The sequence below is a fragment of the Bos indicus x Bos taurus genome, chromosome 11 (genome assembly GCF_003369695.1).
Source record: "Bos indicus x Bos taurus breed Angus x Brahman F1 hybrid chromosome 11, Bos_hybrid_MaternalHap_v2.0, whole genome shotgun sequence".
Classification (NCBI taxonomy): Eukaryota; Metazoa; Chordata; class Mammalia; order Artiodactyla; family Bovidae; genus Bos; species Bos indicus x Bos taurus.
Window position 1 is genome coordinate 15,987,472 of NC_040086.1, and position 15,198 is coordinate 16,002,669.

At 39.5% G+C, this 15,198-nt stretch overlaps 1 protein-coding gene across 5 annotated transcripts in view; it reads left to right on the forward strand.

Moving 5' to 3' along the window:
- RASGRP3 (RAS guanyl releasing protein 3) overlaps positions 1-15,198 on the forward strand; it is a 117,705-nt gene that overhangs the window by 54,824 nt on the left and 47,683 nt on the right. For all 5 annotated transcript variants that reach the window (XM_027554989.1, XM_027554991.1, XM_027554990.1 and 2 more), the window contains exon 2: positions 14,225-14,357. The gene's annotated coding sequence lies outside the window, so the exon portion shown is untranslated. The remainder of the gene's footprint in view (positions 1-14,224; positions 14,358-15,198) is intronic.

The window sequence follows — 15,198 nt, forward strand, 5'->3', positions numbered from 1 at the left end:
CGCGGACTTGTGAAATCCCCACAAATTACCACAGAAGCCGATGAGGTTCTCATTCTAATTTTAGCTCCCCGCTTGGTTTCACTTACTATTTCAGCTCTTCAACACCCTTCTTGTGACAAGTAGATCCATCAGCAAAACTTTGGGTGGACATGTTTTTGTGTAATAGCCACTCTCAAGAATTGTTTTTAAGGACATTAGTAATCCAACATTTATTTCCATTCTGCAGAAGAATGAATGCAATGTGAAGACCTGGGTCCCGTTCATGACTCTTTGGTACACGCAAAATATTGCTGGCATTTCTGTGTGTGTCTACTAAACTCTCCTGGACTCTTTGGGGCATGTGTATGTCTTTGTGGGGATTCCCAGGTGGCGATAGTGGTGAAAAACCCACCAACCAATTCAGGAGATGTAGGAGTCATAGGTTTGATCCCTGGGTTGGGAAGATCCCCTGGAGGAGGGTATGGCAATCCACTCCAATATTTTTGTCTGGAGAATCCCCTTGGACAGAGGAGCCTGGCAGGCTACAGTCCATAATGTCACAAAGAGTCAGACATGACTGAGCATGCATGGACACGTGTGAAGCCTACACAGACATCCAGAAAAAGGCTACATTAGATTATTTCACATGGACCATCACACACGCTTTTAGTTCTGATCCTGAGAACATGGTATTCTCTCTCCCTCTCTCCATGTTTGTTGAGTGAGTAAATAAACACGTAGGGACTCTAACTCCAGTTTTAAGACCTCACCATTCTGTTGGCATTCCTGCTCTTTCCACGCCTATGTGTTTTTTTCAATGTCCTTTTCTCTGCAAACAGTGTTCTTTTCTCTGATCAGTGAAACCTCACTTATGCTTTAAGGCACAATTTAATTCTGTGAGTCAGAACTTGTTTTTACTTCTCTCGTGACTCTTTCATAATGCCCTGCATCATAATTTTTGTTCATATGTATCCCCTCTTTAGACCCTATGGTCTCTGTACCTGATATATACTTGTACCTCTGCCATGGTGTTAATCACACTGGCACAGAAGTAAGTATTTATGAAGTAGATGAGAAAGTGACTGGAAGAAGTATTTGGTGTATTTTTATTCTCTCTAACATTAATCTATACTACTACAAATCTGGAAGCATGTCTTGAAATTTCATTATGGGCATGCTAATATAAAAGAAGTAAATTCATTCAATAGTCCAAAGAAAAAGCTTGAGACAAAAGTAAGATTAGAGAAGAAAACTGGAGAAGAAACAAATTTGAAGTTTAGAGACCATGTTGGAAGACTATGATAGCAGAGAAAGATAACCATATATGTTATCAGACATACTTCTGTGTTTGGGGCTAGAAAGACAAGATGACAGAGCCTAATTCTTAAGAAATTACTGGGGAGACAGAACTACAGAGTAACATAAATCATACAAAGCCTAAAGGAAGTCAGTATGTTGGGTGCCATAGTCTGCCTGGAAGAGTTGGGAGGGAGGAGGAGAATTCAAATAGGCATTTGAAAAGTGAGTTTGTGATTGCCATGCAGACATACTTGGAGGGGGAGAGCCATTCTAAGAAAAAACAGTATGTGCAAAGCATGATGTTTTAGTTCAAGCTGCTGTTAAACCATATCATAGACTGTGAGGCTTAAATAACAAACCACACTCATGAGTTAATTACCTCCCAACAACCCCATCTCCAAATACCATCACTTTGAGGATTACGGTTTCAATATATGAATTTGCTGGGGGATTCAAATATTCAGTCCCTTTCACATGGGCATTAGGAAAAAGAAGTTCATTTTACAACAAAAGGTAAAGTGGAGGTGAGGAAAGAAGAGTGAGGGAACAGGTGGACAGAGTGAGGGCCATTCATGAAAGGCTTTGTATGCCAGGCAAAGACTTTTTATTGAGTAGGTAGGGAATGGTGAAAGAATTTTGAATAGGGGAGTTATGTCATCAATCTGACAATTCGGAAGGATTGATTTGGCACCAGTAGAAAGAAGAGGGAAACAGGAGATAAGAGTTGATCTAGAAGCCTGATGAGTAAGCATTCCGTGGACCAAGGGAAAGGTAATGACAGCTCGCACCCAGGAGTGGCAGTGGAGAGGAAGGCAAGTGGAGGTATGTGAGAAAGTGTCTGGAGGGACATGATCAGACTTGGATGTGGAGGGATGATGAAAGAAGGCACTAGGCAATCTAGGGTGAATCCCAAGTTTCTGGCATCGAATACTAGAAGAAAGGTTGAGCTATAAATCAAGGAAGGAAATACAGGAAATATAGCAGTTTAGGAACCTGAAGAGGACATATTTTTAAGTAATTAAAAATTAATTGGTATAATTCACATACCATTAGAATCTACCTTTTTGTGTTTTTATTGAAGTATAATTGTTTCACAATGTCGTGTTCGCTTCTGGTGTATAAGGAAGTAAATCAGCTATGTGTATACATACATCCCCTCCCTCTTGAGGCTCCCTCCCAGCCCCTCACCCCACCTCTCTAGGTCATCACACAGCACCGAGCTGAGCTACCTGTGCTAGACAGCAGCTTCCCACTAGCTGAATCTATTTTCTAGAATATACCTTTTAAAAGTGCATTTTTAGTATATTCACAAGGAATTTAGAATATTCCAGAACATTTTCATCACCCCCAAAACGGAACCCTGAAATCTCAGTCACTCCCTCCTCCTCCTTTCCCTCAACCCCTGGCCACTGCTATTAATGGTTTACCTTCTGTCTCTACCTGCTAGATTTGCCTATTCTGGACATTTCATACAAGTGGAATTTACAATATATGGCCTTTAGTGTCTGGCTTCTTTTACTTAGCATTTTATTTAGGAGGTTTATCCTTATAACATGTATCGGTAGTTCATTTCTTGCTATGGCTAAATAATGTTCCATTGTATAGATACACCTCATTTTGTTTTTCCATTCACCAGTTCACGGACATTTGGGTTGTTTTTACTTTGGGGCTATTGTGAATATTACTTCTATGAATATTTGTGTACGAGTTCTTTGTAGACATACGTTTTCAATTCTCTTGGGTATATACCTAGGAGTGAATCTTCTCAACCATATGGTAACTCTATGTTTATGTTTTTGTGGAACTGTGAAACTGTTTTCCAAAGTGGCTGCTTCATTTTACATTTCCACTAGCAACGTATGATGGTAAGAAATGCAAACTTACCCTGAAGTTAAGTAGAACTCTCCCAGAGTCACTCATTAATAAGGAGCAGAGCCTAGATGTTATCTCAAGCGTGCCTCTCTCCAGAGTCCACTCTGTCCTCTAGAGCAGTAGTCCTCAACCTCTGGGATCTGATACCTGATGGCCGGAGGTAGAGTGATGTAATAATAATAGAAATAATGTACACAATACATGTAATGTGCTTGAATAATCCCCAAACCACCCCTCCCACCACCACATCTGTGGAAAAGTTGTCTTCCATGAAACTGGTCCCTGCTGCGAAAAAGATGGGGACTGCTGCTGTGCTGTACACCACATCTGGAGTCAGTGACGCAGAGGTGCTGGCTGAGTCTTGTGACTGTGGATGAGTTTACATGGAGAGTTTGAGGCAAAATGGAAAGTCATGGAGACTGCAAACCCCCAGCAGTACAAGATCCTGCACTGCAGACTGGGAAGGTGTGACCAGAGGCATAGGAGGGAAATCAGGGAAGAGGAGATGGCAGGAAAATCATCCAAGGGGAGAATTTCAGGGTGAGTGTGGTCAAGAGGTGGAGAAGGCAATGGCAACCCACTCCATTACTCTTGCCTGGAAAATTCCATGGATGGAGGAGCCTGGTAGGTTGCAGTCCATGGGGTCGCTGAGGGTCAGACATGACTGAGCGACTTCACTTTCACTTTTCCTTTCATGCATTGGAGAAGGAAATGGCAACCCACTCCAGTGTTCTTGCCTGGAGAATCCCAGGGACGGGAAGCCTGGTGGGCTGCCGTCTATGGGTCGCACGGAGTCGGACATGACTGAAGTGACTTAGCAGCAGCAGCAGCAGCAGTGGTCAGGAGGTAACCCATGGTAGCTGAGCCTTGCTATAACTTGTGACGGAACGCACTGACTTCTCTACCAGAGTGTTTTTGGAGAGGTGTGGGGGTGGGGAGTGGAGGGAGAATTGATTTTGACTGGCTGAAGAGGGGATGAAATCAAGCCAGCAAATTCTACTTGGCTGTGGAGGGTGGGGAAAGAGGAGAGATGGCCACTGGAAAGCTTGTGTTCTTTGTTTGAGGCCGGGAAAGACATTTCATGTTTACATAAACTGCTAACGATTTAGCTCCAGTTCATCAGTTCCTCCCTTGTTTTATAACTGTGCCAACAAAATCCTTACTCCCATTTCTTTGCTTCTTCTAACTCTTTAACAGTGACTTTGTAAAAAGCTATCTTCCTCTCCCTCTCTCTTTCTTTCCCCTTTGTCTAACTAAATATATTTATTACTTTCATGTTTCCAGAAGTTACACAATTTCTGAAGGTTGATTTGGCACATGGAGTTTCCCTTGTTGCTCAGTTGGTAAAGAATCTGCCTGCAATGCAACAGACTCGGGTTCGATTCTGATAGGGAACCAGTGCTGTCGACCTCTAAACTTCCTGAGAATTCCTAAAGTTCTTTTTAGTATTTTTAACAGATCCCCACCAATCTCCTTGTCCTCCATGTGTAAATCTACTAGTAATCCATTTATAGTATTGTTCTAAGGTGGAAATATATTCTAAATTCTAAATAACAACTTTTCAAATATAGCTCAGAACATTTCATAATTTTAGGACTTCCTTTTTTTTTCCTGTTGTGTTTAATGCCCTTAAAATCTTTATAAATGAAGGTAATTTTTGGTCTGACGGGGAAGGCAGGGTAATGTTATTTCTCTCATGTTAGGGATGGTGAAAGTGAACCTTAGAGAAATTAAGTGGGACTGAAGATAGGACTGAAATTTACTGTTCACTTATGTTTTCTCTTTTGTTGGTATGTACTGCAATCTCTTTTCAGGAGTAAGGTGAAATTAGTTAATGTCTTAGATGGGAGGAAGAGATATCACCACCTCTTGAGATTTGTTTTTCTTTGACAGAAAGAAACATTTGCTGTAGGAGAAAAATCTGAAATAGAATCATTAAGTGGTGCCTTCTAATTATGGGCTTCAAGCTGTGTATATTTGATTGAGAATACAGAAATAATTTAAAAAAAAAGCATTTTGGGGAGGTTACAATAGTTTACTTTTAATTGGTTCCAATAAAAAGTGTATCTCCAAATCCTTGATTCAGGAATAATTTCAAACTGAGACTTGGAGAGAGTGGGACAAATTAAGAGAAGAGCATAGAAACATATACATTACCATACATAAAATAGATAGCAAGTGAGAATTTGCTGTGTAAAACAAGGAGCTCAACCCAGTGACAACCTAGAGGGATGGAATGGGAAGGAGATGGGAGGGGGTTCAGGAAGGACGGGATATATGTATACCTGTGGCTGATTCATACTGATGTATGGCAGAGGCCAACACTAAAGCAATTGTCCTCTAATAATTGTATTTTGTTCTATACTTCTTAATATTGTACAATTATAATCTTTGATAATTAAAAAAATAAAAAATAGAAGTAAAGTTTTCATAACACTAAAAAAAGAATGCTATAAGCATATGAGTTTCTGAGCAAGTGCAAGATGTTTTCACTTATATACGTAGAGCTCATTCACTTTGCTGTACAGTAGAAACTAACACAATATTGTAAAGCAACCATACTCCAATAAAACTTAATTAAAACATAAATATAAACTAAATGGCAACCCACTCCAGTATTCTTGCCTGTAGAATGCCATGGACAGAGGAGCCTGGCAGGCTACAGTCCATGGGGTCGCAAGAGTCGGACTCGACTTAGCGACTAAACCACCACCACCGAAGTGTTAGAAGAATATTTCACTTGTATGAGAACACTGTACAGTTCACTTGAAAAGGAGAAATTAAGACTACATCTTCAAGTAGGTCTGTATCTCTGTAAACAAAATTAGCATCAAAATAATGTAAGAAATCTAGTTTTTAAAGCTTATTAGTGCAAGTAATAAATTAAATAATAATGATAATGATCAAACATTGTACAGTCCCTATCTTTTTGTGGTACATTCATTACTTATATGTTTTTTAAATCTTCAAAATTCAACTCATACCTGTCCAGCTCCAATCATTTCACCCTTAACAGCTCTTATTCCAAATACTGTCTTCCGTGTGTTCTTATTCTTTTTTCATATGATGCTAAGTTTTGATAGCAGATTGGTAATATCCATCTCCTGCCCAGTTCTAAAATCATGCTCATAATCCTAGCCACTTTGCTATCTGACACCAGTGAATTTTGCTGGTATTTTCTGTTTTCGTTTTGTGATCCATAAACTCAGTATTCTCCAGGGTCCTCTCTTTGAGGAAGCCTTCCTGAATCTCTTTGGTTAAATTTGTCCAATTCCTAGGCTCCTATAATGTCTTGGGCATATGTCTCTGATACTGGACTTAACACTGTTTTATAATAACCAGTTTATAATGGGTCTCCCTTACAGGGATGTGGGTCTTTATGAACAGCTCTTTATACCTTCAGCTCATAGCACAGTGCTGAACATTTCATAGGTAAGTAGTAATCACTGGCCTTTTTGCTCAATCAAACACATGCCTTTCTCTGAAAGCATGGAGACAATTTGAAGGCAATATTTCATTGTGTTATCTTCTTGCTGCATTCCTTTGTAACAACTTAGAACTCAGGTTTTGAAATCCTCTCCCAGTCCCTTCAGAGACAGGCAGCTTCCACTCCCAGCCCCAAGTGGTGATAGGTAAGAGAGAGATTTTGTCCTCCAGGCTGTGTCTTCTGTTCATATTCTCTTGCTTCTCAGTGGTGGTCTGTGTAATGTTTTCATTCCTTTGGAGCCTCTTTTGTATAGATTCTGTTCCCTGAGACTGTCAGCTGAATCCCAGTGGGAAGATACCTGAGTTTTACTTAACCCCCATGCCAGTTACTGAGAATGTCCTCCTGCTCATGGTGGGTTCACAGGTATGAGGATGTTAGTGTTGGCACTAAGTACTAAATGGAAGTTAATAACTAGCTCAGAGCTCACCCCACAAGGCCTCCTTGCATTTTCTTTTGGTAACAAATAACAAAGTGCTGTTGTTGTTGTTCAGCCACATGTCCAACTCTTTGCCACCCCATGGGCTGTAGCACGCCAGGCTCCTCTGTCCTCTACTATCTCCTGGAGTTTGCTCAAATTCATGTCCACTGAGTCAGTGATGCCATCTAACCATCTCATCCTCTGTTGCCCCCTTCTCCTTTTGCCTTCAATCTTTCCCAGCATCAGGGTGTTTTCTCAGAGTCAACTTTTGTTTTTTTGCTGCATTTTATTTATTGCTGGATTTCTGTGGTGGGGCCTGGCCTTCGAGAATTCATTGGGTAAAGTGCTCAGCACAGTGACTGGATTGTAGTACTCAAAAAGATGATTTCCTCTTCCTCCTCCTCCTGCATCATCATCATCATACACTCACTCTAAGGTAAATGAGCAATCAAAGGGTAAGGGAATATGACTTTATTTCACGGCATTTGGAACCACATCTTTCCAAAGAACTAGTGCCACAGACAGGATTGGTATGAATATATTATTGGCATCTTCAGGAGAAGAAAGTGTTGATCTTTAAAGAAAAAACCCTATTTTCCCAAAGTTTAAAGTGTTAACTTCTGAGCTAAGCATCTCCTATTTCTGGGTCTTATTTGGGGGATATTTACAATCTGAATACTGGAGTTGCCATAACCTTTCTGTGTGGGTGAACATGTCCATCTAGAAAATATCTGACTGCAAATGCCTAATATGTGTATATGTTAATACTCTTCCATGTTTGTCTACAGCCAAATACAAGGAAAATACCCCCTTGGTTTGGACTTTAGAGTTTACTGCATTTTTAAAATTTTTTTATTGAAGGATAATTGCTTTACAACATTATGCTGATTTCTGACAGACATCAACATGAATTAGCCATAGGTATACATATATCCCCTCCCACTTACCACCCTATCCCACCCCTCTAGGGTGTCACAGAGCCCTGGTTTGAGTTCTCTTCCATGGCATTTATTGCTAGAACTTCTTCAAGACTTTAATTTCTCATTGAACTGCAAATATGTCAGTCTGGTTGTCAGTACTAAATACTGTTTACCAAGAAAAAATAAATAAAATGCAACCTTTTTGCCAATACTTAATTGTCACAGAAAAATGCTATGAGGTCTTGTGAGATGAGCTCTGAGATGGTTATTGACTTCTGTTCGGTGTTTGGTACCAGTGAGTCCCTAAATTGTCGAGCTTGCTGTAATAATGATTGTTATTCATTTTCAGACAATAGTGCCAGTGACAGAATGCTTAGAAGCTAAGCAAAGGGAACAGTAAACATTTGTTCTAGATAATGCCTAAAAATGGATCTAATAGGCAAGCATTAGCAACAGCTAACATTTGTCTGGATAGTGAAAAGAATATAAATTTTTGGAGTCAGATGGACTTAGCTCTGCCACTTAACTAATAATATGATATGGACAAATAATTTCACCTCTCCAAGCCTCAATTTCCTACTCTATGAAATGGTTATAATAATACCTAGCTTTCAGGGTGTTATAAGATTTAAACCTAATATAGGTAATTTCCCCAACATTATGTCTGTCACATTATACTCTCCAACAAGTAGTATTTGTATAAGTTATTATTATTTTGCTTTCTAGAATCCAGGACAACATTTATTATTAATGCTCAGTTAATTTAGTAAAAGCTCTTTGCAGGAAAAAAATAAACAAGCAAAACAAATAAAAATTTAATACTCAGGAAAATCTCATTGTGACATTAAATAAACCTATCTAAGTCAAAAATGAAAAAAATCGCTTTTATATCTGAGAGATTCAATATTATTCATGGCTATTGCTTCCGGTCAGTCTTAAATAGAATTTGGAAATATTGATCCACTATCTGTAAATGTGGGATACTTTCTTCTATGGGTCATCACTATGGCCCATTTGAAATGCTTTAACTTTGCTATTAGCACTATGTTCATTTTCTAAGTTCATACTATCATACTTTCTAAGTTGCTTTATGATAGAATCAACCCTGACCATGCTGGCAATGAGACTTTAACAGAGCACTCGAGCAAAAGTAACTGACTGGAGGAAATAAAGTAGAAAGATAAGTTCCAAGAACTCAGAGCTGACATTGAAAGAAATGAAAAAGAAAATTAAAACAAGACCAACACAGAAATAACCAAAGAATGCTCAATCTGAATAGTGAGCAACAGTAATGTGTCTTGTGACATATGACCTTTTAAAAAGTAACAGATAATGAAACCATTGGAGATTGTGCATGGTGGGTCCGAGACAGAGAAATCTTGACTAGAAAGGTAGAGAACATGGGAATGAGTGCTGAGGTTGAAGTTGCCAGAATGAAATTTCCTGAAGCAAGTCAAAGTGTGGTAGGTAAATTATTTCTTTATTATAGTTTCCTTTCCAATAGTATCTGTCTCCATCTTCCCTGTTGTAAGCAAAGCTGGGTGAGACGGGAGCCCCATGCCCTCAATATGGAAACCATCCAGAAAATGCCAACCACGCTTTAGCTCTGAGGTTCATACTTATAGAAACTTATGTGACTAGATGATAACAGTAGAAACCCAGAATTGCCTGCTCCATACAGAAGAAATGAGTGAGTAATGTCACCCAAGGAACAAGGAACACTAAACTTCCTCTCAAAACAAACTCCAGACGAAGAGAAAATCAGCCTTTTATTCTTGATGGAAATTATCCCAATACTTCTGGTTTCTTTCTTCTGATCTTATACAGTATCTTTTGCTTCTTTTCTCCTCTGGGTAAACCTCAGATCTGCTTCCATCAGACCTGCTAGCGGATGACCTTGTCTCCTTCTTTTAGAGTAAATAGAAGTCACTAGACAGGAACTTCCTTGACTTCCTGCTATCAAAAGGACACATACACCTGTATCTGTACCTGTTTTTTCCTCTTCCATGCCTTTACATTGAAAGAGGCAACCTTCTGCTTTATCCAAGGTAAATCCCTCCACCTGGGCACAGCCCATCACTGTTGTCTTTCCAAAGACCTTGTTATATAAGTTCTTTTTCTCTTGCCCCTTAAATTTCCCTTTCCACTGATGCTTAGCACTTAAACATGTAACAGATATCCAGAAGCTAACTCAACATTCCCCTTAAGATGTCTCAGACATCTCTAACTCCACACATTCAAAAATGCATTCATTGTTTGCTGCCCTCTCCATGAACTTCCTACTCCTTCCCCCGTTCCTTAGTTTCTCAGTCTCAGGGAAATGGCCTGTAACCCAACCAGATGTCTAGCTGGAAATCTGGAAATTATCCCTGATTCCTCCTTTCTCCGCATTCCCCATAGCCAACAGATCAGCAAATCTTGGTGGATCTACCTTCAGAATATGCTCTGTGACCAATCACGTCTCTCCATTTTCACTGCCACACATTGTTTTAGATAACCTATATCTCTTGCATAGATAGTTATAACTGACTATGAACTGGTCATTAGTGTAGTCTTTACTAATTTCTCCTCCATATTGCAGCTGGAAGAATCTTTAAAAAAAATCCAAATTTGATCATACCATTCTCCTACTTACTTTTAAAACAATGGATTCTCATTACCTTTCTGATAAAGCCCAAACTCCTTAATATAGCTAACAATACAGTTCATGAGCTATTGCTACTGACCTTTTTAGGCTCATCTCTTGCCCCATTCAATACATCAGTCATTCTAAATATCTTTTAACTTTTCTTAATTGCTATCATCCTACCCACACTTGGCCTGGCTAAAACTCGTCTGACTCCTAGACTGTCTTAGTGCTCCAGCCCTTCACAGGATACTTTAATTTCTTATTTAATTCTTTGCTGGAGTATAAGAGCAAGAATTTGAAAAGACCCTGATGCTGGGAAAGATTGAGGGCAGGAGGAGAAGGGGATGACAGAGGATGAGATGGTTGGATGGCCTCACCGACTCGATGGACATGGGTTTGGGTGAACTCTGGGAGTTGGTGGTGGACAGGGAGGCCTGGTGTGCTGCGGTTCATGGGGTTGCAAAGAATAGGACATGACTGAGCAACTGAACTGAAGAGCAAGAATTATGTTTGTCTTGTTCGTCAATTTATCCTTCTCTCTGCTTGTCTCCAAATTTTTCTACCAGCCACTCAAGTGTACCTTGCTTGGTATCTGGTGTCCGGTAGATACTCAATAAGTATAGGGTTAGCCACAAAATTCATTTGGGTTTTTCTGTACAATCTTACAGAAAAACCTAAATGAACTTTTGAGCCAACCCAATATTTGTCATGACTTCCCTGGTGGCTCAGATGGTAAAGAATCTGCCTGCAATGCAAGAGCCCCAGGTTTAATCCCTGGGTCAGGAACATCCCCTGGAAAATCCCCTATCCACTCCAGTATTCTTGCCTAGAGAATTCCATGGACAGAGAAACCTGGTGGGCTTATAGTCCATGGGGTTGCAAAGAGTTGGACACAACTGAGTGACTAACACTTAACACTTACTTACAATATTTGTCAAATAAATTAACTATCTTTCATAGTTTTGTCATTTCTCTTATTGAACTCAATAATCTTGATTCTACTGTGGAGTCTCAGTGAATATAATCACAGTACTTTTAAAATTTCATGTCTCTGTAGACAAAGGAAGATTAAGCTTGAGTGTTGCCAGAATTACAAATGCTGTGACACCTTAGTTGTTAAAACTTAAAGTGTGAAAGTTTGTAATAACTACTGCTCATTTTAGCAAAGGATTTAGGCTTTTGGAGCAATCCCCTTGTCTCCATATGAAGGTCATATGAGTGTGGGAACATACTTATGGTTACTTATATATTAAGACCATATCTGCCATTAGGAAGGAAGAATCTTTCAAGAGATTTTATTTGTCTTTTCTTGCAACAGAGATAGTGCTATAGACAAAACTATCTTTGGAAGTTCTAATATGGCCAATATAATTTCAACACTATTCCTTGAATACTTACTAGATGTAATATTTCACCTTATAAATTCTGCAATCCTAGAGCTACAGGCAATCAACCTTTGCTGTTATTCTGGCATGTTTCCTAGACGCTGTCTGGGAGTTTAGTCTACAACATCTATGACAGTCATTACCTTACTTTGGCTTCAGCGCTTTCAGGAATTCGATTCCATTGCTGATGAGGCCACCTGCCGCTGGATGCCCTAGTGTCACAGAATTTTTTTTCTCCTATTTCCTTCTTCTTTCTCTAAATTAACATCTCTTCCTGTACTTCTACACATTGATCTTCAATAATACTTCACCTTAAGTCCTCAACTTAAATGCTTTTAAATATGGGAAGGGAAGAGGAACTGTGTACAAAGGGAGACACCTTCCCGAGCACCCAGTTTTTTGCAAGATTGACGGTGCGTGCCTTTTATGTTACCTTCTGACTCAAACAGTCTAGTCAGTCAGTTCAATCAGTTTAGTCACTCAGTTGTGTCCGACTCTTTGTGACCCCATGAATCGCAGCACGCCAGGCCTCCCTGTCCATCACCAACTCCCGGAGTTCACCCAGACTCGTGTCCATCGAGACAGTGATGCCATCCAGCCATCTCATCCTCTGTCGTCCCCTTCTACTCCTGCCCCCAATCCCTCCTAGCATCAGAGTCTTTTCCAATGAATCAACTCTCTGCATGAGGTGGCCAAAGTACTGGAGTTTCAGCTTTAGCATCATTCCTTCCAAATAAATCCCAGGGCTGATCTCCTTCAGAATGGACTGGTTGGATCTCCTTGCAGTCCAAGGGACTCTCAAGAGTCTTCTCCAACACCACAGTTCAAAAGCATCAATTCTTCGGCTCTCAGCCTTCTTCACAGTCCAACTCTCACATCCATACATGATCACAGGAAAAACCATAGCCTTGACTAGACGAAGCTTTGTTGGCAAAGTAATGTCTCTGCTTTTGAATATGCTATCTAGGTTGGTCATAACTTTCCTTCCAAGGAGTAAGCGTCTTTTAATTTCATGGCTGCAGTCACCATCTGCAGCGATTTTGGAGCCCCCCAAAATAAAGTCTGACACAGTCTAGTAATTAGCATTAATGGCATTTCACTCAGAATGGTAATGGCATTTTACTCACAGTAGTAAAATTCTCCCCGTTTGTCTATCTGATATTGAAACATGATTTTGGAAAACTAAATGCTCTGAGTCAAGAGTCTGGGACTCTTAAGATCTGTCCATGTATAGTTGCATGGAGTTGGCTCCTTTGCACAATCTCTAACATTGAGAGCATCATTCTTATTGTCCTAAGCCACCTCACAAGGATTTTTTGGGTCTTCACAAGTCACATTAATGAAAGTCTTTTGCTGTGTGAAGGCATCATGGCCTTTGGAAATCACACCCAACAGAAGTCTATTGTTCTTTTGAGGTGAGACTTTCTCTCTTAGAAAGAATTCAAGCTCTGGGGAAATTTTGACTTACTGTGTCCTTTTCAAACCTGTGAAAAATGTTTATGCTGGGGACCAATAATTTTCACTGAAGCCAGAGAGTACCTATCAACACGAAAGCAAGTCCAAAGCCATCAGAAGACTAAACAACATGGAATAAAATAACATTGACATTCTCACTAAGACTGTCAGGAGTGATTTAGAATCAGTTTCATGATCACCATAACAAATTGTTTCAGAGATATACTAACATTCAAAAGTCAATGTTTGGAAATTCTTAATGAGTAATCTACCCATAGATGTATATTTGGACTAAAATAATGTTGTATGTTGTGTATAAATTTTGGTTTTGTCACACTTGCAGGTTTTTTGGGCTGCATAAGGTCTTAGTTGCAGCACGCTGGATCTGCATTGTTGTGAGGGCTTCTTTCCAGTTCCCTCAGGGGCTTAGTTGCCTCACGGCATGAGGAATCTTAGTTCCTTGACCAGGGGTTGAACCCACATCCCCTGCTTGGAAGGTGGATTCTTAACCATTGGACCACCAGGGAAGTCCTCCATACTTGTAGCTTTTAATTGGCTGGAATTTATTTTATTTTTAAAAAACAATTTGATGTTAAAAATATCATGGCACCAAATAACTACTTCAAATGTATTGTCTTTTTAATTAATTTTGTGGGTGATGTTTAGACAAAAATCTCAAACCCACTTATAACTGAAGGGTTTTGGAAATGCTTTAATGCAATGGATTATTTGGGGCTCCTATTATTTAACTCTGGGGATTTATTTCTGTTCTTTTATCAGGTTCTCCAAAGTACTTATTATTTGTGTTGGATAAACCAATTCAGCAGACTGCATCCTCAATGCATTTGCCAGTGATGAAAACTGCCCTTAATATTCTTTCAGGTCTGGATATCTATCTGTGTAAGACCAATAGGTAAGTATTTCTTTAAACTATTGTAGATTATGTAAGAAACTTGCCAAAATAATTATGAGAGGAAAAACCGAAAGAAACATGCCATGGTATTAACAAGAGTTCTTTGGATGATTAAATTGTGGATAATGATTTTTCTTTCCTTTTTCATTACTGTCCTATTTTAAATGATGAATGCATATTGCCTTTGTAATAAAGAAACTTTACTTTTGAACAAACAGTTGTAGACACAATAATATCCACACAAATGAAATGAGATCTCAGGTACATATGCAGGTGATAGAATTCTAAACAGGGACACAGTTACATCTCCTGATTGCAGAAACAGATTGTAACTGGAGAGCCTTGTCCATCTGGCTCTCATGTACTGATTCTTTGCAGATCACAAATATAACTCCAAATATGGTGACAGGTCTTTGGTGCCAGATTACTTCTAACCCTCTGGGGAAAGTCAATACCTTCCCCATACTAGCTGAATAATTTTGGTTTTGACCTCAGAATTAGTTTAATTAATCTAGGTTGTTTGGTTCTAAGTAATACATTTACTCTTCATTAGCAAGCATTAACAAGATTAAAAAAAAAAAAAAAAGCCTGTTTATTGAGGGCAGGAGGAGAAGGGGATGATAGAGGATGAGATGGTTGGATGGCATCACCGACTCAATGGACATGGGTTTGGGTAGACTCCAGCAGCTGGTAATGGACAGGGAGGCCTGGCGTGCTGCAGTTCATGGGGTCGCAAAGAGTCGGACACGACTGAGTGACTGAACTGAACTGATATAAGAAGGTAATCAAACTTGTCAATTGTCCAGTGTTGACTTTTCATGGGGTTGACAGAATTTGCATT